Source organism: Narcine bancroftii, chromosome 7 (assembly GCF_036971445.1).
Source record: "Narcine bancroftii isolate sNarBan1 chromosome 7, sNarBan1.hap1, whole genome shotgun sequence".
NCBI classification, from domain to species: Eukaryota; Metazoa; Chordata; class Chondrichthyes; order Torpediniformes; family Narcinidae; genus Narcine; species Narcine bancroftii.
Window position 1 is genome coordinate 179,045,842 of NC_091475.1, and position 12,133 is coordinate 179,057,974.

General features: G+C 42.2%; 1 protein-coding gene across 6 annotated transcripts in view; it reads right to left on the reverse strand.

Moving 5' to 3' along the window:
- Window positions 1–12,133, reverse strand: part of flt1 (fms related receptor tyrosine kinase 1) — a 274,469-nt gene that overhangs the window by 203,949 nt on the left and 58,387 nt on the right. The gene's annotated exons all lie outside the window — the stretch shown is intronic.

Consider the following 12,133-nt stretch of genomic DNA (forward strand, 5'->3'; position numbering starts at 1 on the left):
ACATGACCATGACACAAATACTTATCGGACTGCATTCACGAACCTGCAATTGAAAGATGTCCAATTTGGAGTTAATGGCAATGAACTCCTCTGTAATATATCAATGAGACGCCAACGCCCAGTAGTTGTGGCATCATGGAAACATCGAATATTCAACTCTGTGCATGGTCTCTCATATCCATCGATTAGATCAACCGTTCATATAGTTTCAGACAGGTTCATGTGGCTTGGTCTTAAAAAAGATGTGACACAAATGGTGAGGTCCTGCATTGCCTGCCAAAAAGCAAAAGTTCAGCGGCATACAAAGGCACCACTGCAGTCCTTCATGGCAGTTACTCTGTGTTTTGCTCATGTCCATGTGGACATTGTTGGTCCACTTGCTGTTTCAAGAGGAAGCCATTGTCTTTTTACAGTAATAGATAGGTTTATGCGGTGGCCCGAGGCCGTAACCATGGTAGATCCTACTACAGACATATGTGCTTTGACGTTCCTCAGTTCCTGGGTGTCTTATTTTGGTTTACCAGCACATGTTACTTTGGATAGAGGACCACAATTTACTTCCTCTCTGCGGGCGCCCTTGTCTTGCTTGCTCGGTACAACAATTCATCATACGATTTCATATCATCCCCAGGCCAATGGAATGGTGAAAAGATTTCATCAACATCTCAAGTCAGCCTTCATGGCTCGGTTAGAGGGCCCAAACTGGGCTGATGAGCTGCTCTGGGTATTACTGAACATTAGAACAACTCCAAAGGAGGACCTCCAAGCTTCATCTGCATATCTCGTGTATAGCGCACCATTGGTGGTCTCAGGGGAGCTCGTCCCCTACCATTCCAACTCCAGCAATGATCCTAAGGTACTGTTGAGCAGGCTAAGGGAGACTGTAGGGAAAATGAACCCTATACCATAATCGTCACATGGAGAACACTTTTCTTTTGTGCCCGAAGACCACAAAAACTGCGAAAATGTCTTTGTCTGAAGGGAAACACTTGGTTAACTGTTACAGATAAAGAACCATATAGGATACACAGACAAACTATGTCAACCTGTATTTTGGACATTGGAGGGAAGCACAGTCTTTCACTATTGACAGGCTTAAAGCAGATTATGTGGACAAGTTTTCCCCACTGCAGCAGCCAACAGTCCGTTGCAGAGGTCAACAACCTAAAAGACAGACAAACTTTTTTTCTGGTTCGGGGTGGGGAGGGGGGTGGTGGGTGCAGCATTATAGCAGCAGTACAACTCCCAGGAGGTGTAGAACTGGCCATGTGGTATGTGATGTCACTGCGTGATGATGTCAGTGCGTGTCAAGTACATGATTCTGGCTTTTCAAAGGTTGCCCAGGTGATGAAGAATAAATCTGATTGATTCACTCTAGAAATGGCTTGTGTGGTTATTTTGTCATGTCCACTGTGATTCCAGCGGCCACACTATATTGTTACGAGCCCAGAGGATCCCCAAACCCAACAGCAATAGAAATTCACCAAGACAAATGGTTACTTAAACAAAAGTAATTTTTAATTTTCTTTAAACATAAAAACAGGATCAGACTTTATTATTATTAACTTAATTTAATCCCCCTTCTAATTTTAAGCGCATGTGTATGTAATGCGTGTGTAAGCTCAGAAAAGTTGGGGGGTGCGTGGCAAGATGGCTTAGAGATCAGACATGTAATCCCTGCCCTCTCTGGTCAGACTTTTAAATGCCCATTTTTTTTAACCCTTTATTTTTAATTTTAAAACTTTAATTTTTAGTTTGATATTTTGGTGACCCATTATGCCTATTAATGTAAAAAAAACTAAGTCTCAGTTACAAAAGAAAATACAATTTCGAAGTGCAGAAGAATTGGGGCCTAAACAACCTGGAACAGCCTTGGATCAGTTTTCAGCGATCCCCAAGCTTCAACGATCGCCGATGGGGACAAAAGCTAAGGTAAAAGTTACTCACCAGTCTCAAGATAGCGCTGGCTCAACCCGTTCTGCAGAGGAAGGAGCGCGCTCCCGAGAAGTCGGGTATGAGCCTGGAGGCTTGCTACAAAGAACTCTCCCGTTGGAAGAGACGGGAGTGCGGAGGAAGAAGATTCCGACGGCAGACATGCAGTCTGCAGTGATTATGCGCTTGGGTGGAGCTGTTAATTATGGAGAACTCTGTAATTTTATTAAAAAATGGTCTGCGGGGGGACAGCAGGAATGATCCCCTGAGGAAGTTGGGGGGTCATCATTGGGTGTCCAAACTCGCAGCAAAACGACTAGAATGCTACCTTTTGAAAAGCAACAAGAAGAGGACTTACCCTACTCTACTACTGCACAGGAAATGGAAGAAGAGCTGGAAGAAAGTGAATTACAAATTATGGAACCGGATCCTGCAATTCAAACTGCACTTCAGCCTATTTACATGATGCTTGAAGGTATTGCTTCTTATTTGGATGTTATTACTGGTCAATTGAATCAGGTGGTTCAAATGAATACTGATAATAATTTAAGATTTAACTATGGTTTAGGCAGAAGTTAAAGAAAATCGGGAAAACAAAAAAATTTGAAGCTTCTTTTTCTGAATGTAAACAACAGGTACAATCCAATACAGAAATAATAGTAAAGGTGGAAAAATCAGTTAAAGATTTAGGAGCCCAGGAAAAAGAGTTAACAAAAAAAATGGACCATTTGGAAAATCAAAGCAGAAGAAATAATGTGAAAATTGTGGGTTTGCCAGAAGGTCAAGATCCCGTCAATTTTTTTATAAATTGGATTCCCCAGATGTTGGGGGAAGAGTCCTTTCCTGACAGATTGGTATTGGAAAGAGCACATAGAGCTTTAAGAAGACCACCCTTATCTGGTCAGCTGCCAAGAGGTGTGATAGTTTGCTGTTTGAATTGTTTGGATAGAGAGACAATTCTTTGATTTGCAGTTCAAAATGCAAGACAAAGGCAAGCTCTAATGATGATTCAGAATAGAAGAGTTTTCTTCTACCCTGATTTGAGTCAAGATGTTATCAGACGCCGAAGTGAATTTAATCCAGTTAAAGAAGTTTTATGGTGTAAAGGTTACAAATTTGCTTTTCGTTATCCTGCTGTGTTGAAAGTGTTTTATGGAAATTATCAGTTTCAATTCTTTGAGAATGAGCATGAGGCAATGGTTTTTGCTAATTCGTTACTGGATGTTAGAGGACAAAGAAAGAGTCCACCATTATCTCCTAAAAGAAAATCTGATAGACTTGGAAATTGACAAAATGGCAGAAATGGAAAGAACGGGAATGGAAAGAGTTCATCTACTCTTGAAATTAGTTCACCATCTGGACTGGAATCCCAAGGCTGATTTTCTTTTGTAATATATTAATATTTTTGACTGGCTGTCTGGGGAGGAGGGGATTGCACTAACTTCTTTGTTAGTCATCAGCCACTAGTGGGTAATCCACGCCCAGTTTTTTTTTTAGGGAGTTACTACCTTTTGGTAGTTTTTTGTTGTTGTTTTTTTTCTCTCTCTTATTAACGAATATTATTTTTATTTGGAGGGCCTATATATTTTAATTTGAGGGTTCTATATATATATATAAAAAAATCTCTCTTCTTTTTTCTTTGTTATTATTAATTTTGTGATTATTTTTGTTATCTAGTAATTGTATTAGATACGTCGAAGTTGAAACTTGCTACCTTTAATGTTCAGGGATTAAATAATCTGATCAAGCATTAGTGAGTTTTGGCTTACATTAAAAAGATGAAGATTGATATTGCATTTTTACAGGAGACCCATTTGAATGAAAAAGAAAGTATGAAATTGAAGAGGGATTGGGTTGGACAAAAATAATTATTTGACTGAGAGTCATGAATTAGAGAAACAGATTGATGAATTAGAAAAGGAATTTCAGAGAGATGCAACAGAAAATCAGAAGATAGAGTTTCTAGATTGAAATTGAAATACAATACGTTGCAATCTTATCGATTTGAATGCTTGATTAATAGATCTAAATAACGGTATTATGAATGGGGTGAGAAAGCACATAAGGTACTTGCATGGCAGTTAAAGAAAGAAAGGTATCAAGGATTATTAATGCAGTCAGATGAAATTCGACTATTACTTACAAACCTCGTGAGATTAATGATGAATTTTATTCATTATAAGAAATTATATACTTCTGAGGAAAAACAGGAGAGCAGTTCGATTGACTCCTTTTTATCAGTGTTGAAATTACCGGTACTAGGAGAAGAAGACATATTGGAGCTGGAGGCTCCTTTTACTGATTTAGAAATTAAATCGGCTATGTTGGAAATGCCGAATGGAAAAATCACCTGGTGATGATGAGTTTTCAGTTGAATTTTATAATATATTTTATGATGATTGATCTACAGGGTTTGGAGATGTGTTATGACAGATTAAGGAACATTATGATTTACTTGAATCATGCTCTAGTGTCTTAATTACTGTAATTCCTAAGAAGGATAGAGATCCATTAGTGTCTTCATATAGACCAATCTCTTTGTTGAATGTAGACTATAAAATAATAGCTAAAGAATTAGAGAATCGATTGGCTAAATTTTTACCTAAGTTGATACATGTTGATCATACAGGTTTTATAAAGAATAGGTATGCTTCAGATAATATTCTTTGAGTGATTAGTTTGATTAATGAACATCAACAGTGCCCTGACCATCCGATGGGGATATCACTTGATGCAGAAAAGGCTTTTGACAGAGTTGAGTGGAACTTTTTATTTAAAGTCTTAGAGAAATTTAAGTTTGGACATTCTTTTATTGGTTGGATTAAAACTTTATACAATAAACCAATAGCCAGGGTATTGACAAATGGTCAGATCTCGGAACCTTTTAGATTAACTCGTTCAACTCAACAAGGTTGTCCTTTGTCTCCAGCTTTGTTTGCATTAGTAATTGAACCTTTAGCACAGTTGATATGACAAAATACACAGATACAAGGTATGAGAGCTTTAGATGAGAATATAAACAAACCCAGTTCAGTCACTTTTACACCTGAAGGAATGTTTAATACAATATGGATCTTTGTCTGGATATAAAGTTAATTGGGAAAAAAGTTAAATTTTACCGATAGGTGAAATAGATTATTCCGTTTATATAAATATTATTAATTTGAAGTGGACTGATCAAATTAAATATTTGGGTATAAATGTGAATGTTGATTATCAATCTTTATATAAACTAAATTATGTACCGTTAATGAAAAAGATCAAAGCTGATTTGATTAAATGGAAGGATCTTCCTATAAATTTAATTGGAAGAATAAATACAATCAAAATGAATATTTTTCCACGTATACAATATTTGTTTCAGTCAATTCCGTGTTTACTTAATAAGAATTTTTTTTGAGATTTAAATAAAATGGTTAGGGAATTTTTATGGAAGGGTAAATTTCCAAGAGTAGCTAACCTGGAAATATCCATTAGGGGGATTACGCTTACCATATTTTCAAAATTATTATGAGGCAGCTCAATTTAAATTTATTAGTTCATTAATGGATTTGGAACAGCCCCCTAGTTGGGATAAAATTGAGATGGTGAATATTTCTGATTTTGAAATATATCAATTTTTGTTTCGGTGGAGTTTAAATTTATTACAATAATATAATGTGCCTAAATTAAAACATTTAATGAAGTTATGGATGAAGAAAAATATAACAAGAGGTTCTAAGGGTAAATTACTGACTTTAACACCGTTATACAATAACCAACTTATTCCTTTTTCAATGTATAATCAATATTTATTACATTGGAAATCTAAAGGTATAAAAAACTTGGGGCATTGTTTTAAAGAATGTCAATTTTTATCCTTTAATCAAATGAGTGAAGATTTTGGTATTAATGAGAATTCTTAATTTGTTTATTATCAACTTCGATCCATAGTAAAACAAATATTTGGTAGAGATATGATTTTAACTGAATTGACTAAATTTGAATCTTTTCTTGTGACTGCACCAAAAAAAAAGGATATATTTCATTGATGGAGTGAATTCAATATTACAGGAAAGTATGAAAAAAAATGGATGGAGTAGATCTAAGATTAAATGGGAAAAGGATATTAACTTTACTTTTTCTGAGGATGACTGGTTAGATATCTGTCATGATAGTGTTACAAGATCGATAAATGTTCATTATGCAATGGTTAATTTCAATTTTTTACATCAACTGTATTTAAGACCTGAAAAGTTTAAAAAATATATGGTTTTAGTGTATCAGACTCTCGTTTTAGATGTGGTAATTTGGTTGGAACTTTTTTTCCATGCTGTTTGGTTATGTGTACATATATATTCTTTTTGGAAAGCAATTCAATTGTTTTGGAACATTTGTATAAGATCAAAATACCTCTGGATCCGACAATATTTTTGTTGGGTGAGTTGAATCCTTTGAAAGATTGGGATTAGAAACATTTCAGATTGCTTTTGTGTATTTAGCTTTATCTGTTGCAAAAAAATGTATAGGAAGTACATGGAAAAATGTTAATGTGATTGATATTAATAGATATTAATGAGATGAAAACTTGTTTAGTAATGGAAAAAATTATGTATGTTTTACATGAGAATTATTTTTTTTAATAAGTGGTTTTTATATTTAGAATATTTACATTTAGATTTACCTTGATTAGATTTTACTAAATATATTTCAGTTTTCTTTTCTTTTTTGGCTCTCCTAAAGTGAGCTGGCTGAGAGGGGGAGGGGGGTTGTCTTTTTTTTTCTTTTCTCTTTTCTTTTTTTCTTCTTTTTATATAAAGAAAAAAAATTTCATTGTTCATAATATGTATTTTTCTTATTGTATGTAATAACTTTGTTGAACAAATAAATAAAGTTATGAAAAAATGTTCAGAAAAGTTCTTTGATTCACAGTCCAGTCTCACTTCTCACTCCTCCAAGTTCACCAGTATCAGGCAATTTTTATACTGATGCTTAAATGGTTACTGTTCAGGAAGGATCGTGTTGGTTTCAAAGAGAGATTTGTTGCTTGTTGGAGATTCCCTCCAATCAGCCACTTCAGTTTCTTGCCAAAGAAACTTGCCCCATCAGGATTTTCCAAATGATACCTCTTCTTCTGCAGACTTCCTTTTGTTTCCCTTATTTCAGGTGAATCATTCTAGCCAGCCATTTCCTCTTATATGGACCACAAAGGTTTTCAACAGGCTGAACTCAGAACTCACAACCCATTTTCAAAATGGGGTTTCAACAAGCTACCAGCTTGCCATGACTGCATAAAGTAGTTCTCACTCTTTCTCTCTCTCTCTCTCTCTCTGCTTGCAAAACTACATGACCCTCTTAGAACAGCAAACTACAACCAAACAGACTGTGGAATCAGACCCAAAGTTCTGAGCCCATTCATTTGTTGCTTTCAAAACAATAATCCATTACTCCAATGTCCAATTAACACCTACTTGTGAAGCCTCTTGAGCTTGGGTTCTTCTATTTGCACCTCCTTATGAAAACCTTTAGCAAAGCAGATTTTGTTGTCTTTAGAAAGGCCCTGGGCCCAGAGTGTCTGGTTTGAGCAGAGCTCTTGCATTTTAAATGAGATCTGTTTTGTGAAGTGTTTGTGACCTACACTAAACCCCCACAATCTATCTCCTCCAAAAACATATCTATACATAATATAAAATATGATATAATCCATCACAATATTCAAATAAAGTCTCCAAGGTAAAGTTCCATGTTGTTTCACATACACTTCAAATTCTGACAATGTACAAAATGCAAATGCTCAAGTTCTCTGACTTGTCTAACTCTTTCAGGTAAATACACCACATTGAATGCAAGAACACAATGAAGCATGCCGAGCAACCATGCGAGTAAACGGGCCAAATCACCGCAACATGTGGCCAGTCCAAGATGGCACGGCTCCCCTTCACTGCTGAGAAGGAGCCCGTGCCTAGCGCCGTGTGTGTGCTAAGAGCCCTTCACCTCCATGTGACAACATGCTGGCCGGAGAGTGACACCACAACATGATGACATAACTTCCTGAAGCCAGTGGGTATGTCATTGGAAGTGGGTGGGCCAGCACAGAGAAAGGGTGAATTCAAACCAATAAAGTCTTTCTTTGGTTCACCCTCACGTTGTGTGGACGTCTCTTTATTCGGTAGTGCTGCTGCAATAGTTGCTACAATGGTGACCCCGACAATTCCAACATTTTGGAACCAGCATCGATCACTCGAGAATGCAGCAACCGGCTGAATCCACAGTCGCAGCGCCTGCAACCAACACGGTAGGCATACATCTCCTGCCGTTCTGGGAAAGCCAGCCCAGGAAATGGCTGCAGCTGGCTGAGTCACAGTTCCACATCAGGGGAACTGTTTCAGAGGACACCAGGTTCCGGCACATCATCAGCATCCCGGGCACCGCCACAGCTGCTAAAGTAAGCTCCTTCATAGAAAACCCACCGATGGAGCGCAAGTACGAGCAGTTCTGACATTTCCTCCTTGACATCCAAGAGCTCAGCCAGCACGAGCACACCATCGGAATCCTCAACATGCAGGGCCTGGGCAACAGAAACCCCTCCGAGCTAATACATGAGATGGTGGCCCTGGCAGAGGGGCACACAGTCGGTTTCCTGTTTGAGGCCCCATTCCTCTCGAAACTTCCAGTACACGTATCCTTGGCAGTTTCGGTCATGGATTTCAGTGCCCTACACCTCGTAGCAAGGAGGCAGACAGGTTGTTGTGCATGCCACAGCAGAGTTCCCTCCACATGCAACCAATCTACGCAATCAGCACTGCTACCCTGTTCAGCCCACCAGAAACACCAGCGGTAGCTGCAACACAGCAGCAACGTGAATGGCGCGGAGAAGAACAGCGAGTACTGTTTCTACCACTACTGATGGGGCAGGAACACCCAGCAATGGACCCCCCACCGTGCTTGTACCCCAATGCCAAAACCAACACGGTGATAGGAAACGGGCAGGCGGCCATCAATAGTGCCCTCGGCAGTTGACACACAGAAAGGCCTACTGTACCTCAGAGTCTAGAGGATGAAGAGGGACTTCCTCATCGACATGAGTGCGGAGATTAGCCTCATCCCACCCACATACTTTGAGGCGAGACACAACACCAAAGGCCTTCCCCTACAAGCAGCCAAAGAGTCCTCCATTCCCAGCTACAGGACCCGCCTGGTCACCATCCACATTGTAGACACTGTTTTCCAATGGGAGTGCACCATCGCGGCCGTGGGATAGGCACTACTCAGAGTGAATTTCCTCCGGGCCCACAAACTGCTGGTAGACATGAGAAGATGCCAGTTAGTAAATGCCACAACTTTCCAGTCTTTCCCCCTCACCCTGTTGAGGTACTCTTTCCTGCCACTGAGAATCCATGTCCTGGACCAAGACGACTACACCTCCCTACTGGCCAAATACCCAGCTTTATTGGGACCAAACTTTCATGACTCCAACCCGCCACATGGCATGGAGCACCACATAGAGACCGCTGGCCTCCCAGTGCATGCACAAGCCCAGCACCACCTGCCAGACAAACTCCAAAAAGCCAAGGCTGAGTTCACCACCATAGAGGAGTTGGGGATCATCTGTGTTCCAACAGCCCGTGGACCCCCCTGCTTCACATGGCGTGGAAGAGCTCTGGTGGTTGGTGTCCATTTGGCGACTGCCCCAGACAGATACCTCATCCCACACGTCCATGACTTTGTCATGAGCCTACAGGATATTCTCCAAAGTGGACCTCATAAAGGTGTAACACCAAATCCCAGTACACCCAGTGACATCCAAAAGATGGCCATCATCACACCCTTTGGCCTCTTCAAATTCCTAAGAATGCCTTTCGGACTCAGAAATGCAGCCCAGACATTTCAGCACCTAATGAACATGGTCAGCAGGGACCTCAACTTCATCTTTATTTATCTAGACAACATACTCATTGCCAGCCCCGATGCCAGCACCCACAGGATACACCTCACCCGCCTGTTTGACAGACTGCATCAGTTTGGGCTCACAGTGAACCTGACCAAGTGCCAGTTCGGCCTGCAAGCAATAGTCTTCCTAGGGCATCACATCACCCTAGAGGGTGCCATGCTACTACCCGACAAGGTGGAGGCCATCCAGAACTTCCCTAAGCTGAGCACGACTAAAGGACTACAGGAGTTCCTGGGAATGGTCAATTTCTACCATTGCTTCATCCCATGGGTGGCCAGCCTCATGCAGCCCCTGTTCAGCCTTATCAAACTTGGCGACAAGACGCTGCAATGGACGCTGGAGGCCACGGAGGCTTTCCACGCCACGGTACTGGCACACCTGGATCCCACCTCCCCTCTGGCCCTCACAATGGATGCTTCAGACAGAGCAGTGGGAACGGTGCTAGAGCAATGGGTCGATGAGCATTGCGACCCCTCACCTTCTTTTGTAAGCACCTCTGAACACCAGAGCTCAAATACAGTGTGTTCGACCATGAACTGCTGGCCTTGTACCTGGCAATACACCACTTTTGCTACATGCTAGAGGGGAGAGTGTTCACCACCTACACAGACCACAAACTATTGACCTATGCGCTGAGCAAGGTGTCAGATCCGTGGTCGGCAAGACATCAACAGCACCTCTCCCACGTATCAGGATTCACCACGGATGTCCGCCACATCACCAGCAAGGCCAATATAGTAGCCAAAGCACTGTCCCGGCCCGCTGTTGCCGCAAACTGTGGAGGACTTGACATTGCCTAGCTCGCCAAGGACCAGTGGGAGGATGCAGACATCCAGGCATACCAGAAGGCCAGCCTGAAGATCAGAGATTTCTGCCCCACACCAGGAGAACTGACCCTGCAGTGTAACATCTCCACCAGGTCCCCAAGGCCGATCCTACCCACAACCTGGCGACAGTGGGTTTTTGACCAGATCCATAGCTTTTCTCACCCCTCCATAATGTCCATGGTCTTCTTACTGTCAGACAAGTTCATGTGGCATGGACAAGATGTTATCCTGTGGGCTCGAACCTGCTTACAGTGCCAGTGCACCAAGGTGCACCAAAACACCAAAGCCCTCCTACAGACTTTTGAGCCGGCACAACTCAGGTTCGAACATGTCCACGTCAACATCAAAAGCCCCCTCCCAGTGAGCCAAGGTATGAGGTACCTGTTCACAACCATCAACAGATTCACCTGCTAGCCAGAGGTGATACCCATGGCTGTGTGTGACACAGAGACGTGCGCCCAGGATTTCCTTGCTACCTAAGTTGCACATTTCTGAGTCTCAACCTACATCTCATTGGACTGAGGGGTGCAGTTCACCTCCTCCTCCTGGTCCAACCTGGCAAAATTCTGCGGCAGCCAGGTCCACCATACGATGGCCTACCATTCTCAAGCAAACAGACTGGTCGAATGGTTCCATTGCCACGTTGAAAGTCTGACTGACAAGGCCAAACTGGATGGATGAGCTCGCGTGGGTAGTGCTCGTGATCTGCATGGCACAGAAAGAGGACCTGCCAGCATTGTCCACAGAGATGGTGTACGGTGCACCACTCTCCATCCCAGGGGAGGTACATTTCAACCCACCTCCCCCCCCAGCCCACAGACCAGCACGTTAGACGTCCTTCACAGGCTGAGAGGACAAATGGGCGGACAACCCCTCGCCACCCCCCCCCCCCCCCACCTTCCAGACACGTCTCGCCACCCAGCCATGTTCCAGTGGATCTGCATACATTTTTGTATGCAGAGGATAGCAAGGGACCCCCAACAGAGCCCGTAAGAAGGCCCCTTCAAGGTACTGCAGAGAGATGGCGTGGTGTTCACATTGGACATTGGCGGCCGACAGGACAGATTCACAGTCGACTGCCTCAAAGTCGTGCATGTGGACTCCAACCTGCTGGCCCCAAACCCCTGGGTCAAACACAGAGGCAGACAGCTCAAAGACTAAGTCAGACCTCTTAGAGAGCGGCAGTGATTCTGGGAGGGCTGGGGTGTTGAAGGGGGCCGAGCGACCATGCGAGTAAATGGGCTGAATCGCCACAACATGTGGCCGGTCCAAGATGATGAGGGCTCCCCTTCATTGCCAAGAAGTAGCCCGCACCTAGCACCACATGTGGGCTAAGGAGCCCTCCACTTCCGTGTATCAGCCCGCCGGCCGAAGAATGACACCATAACGTGATGACATCACTTCCGGAAGCCAGTAGGTACATCACCGGAAGTGGGTGGGCCAG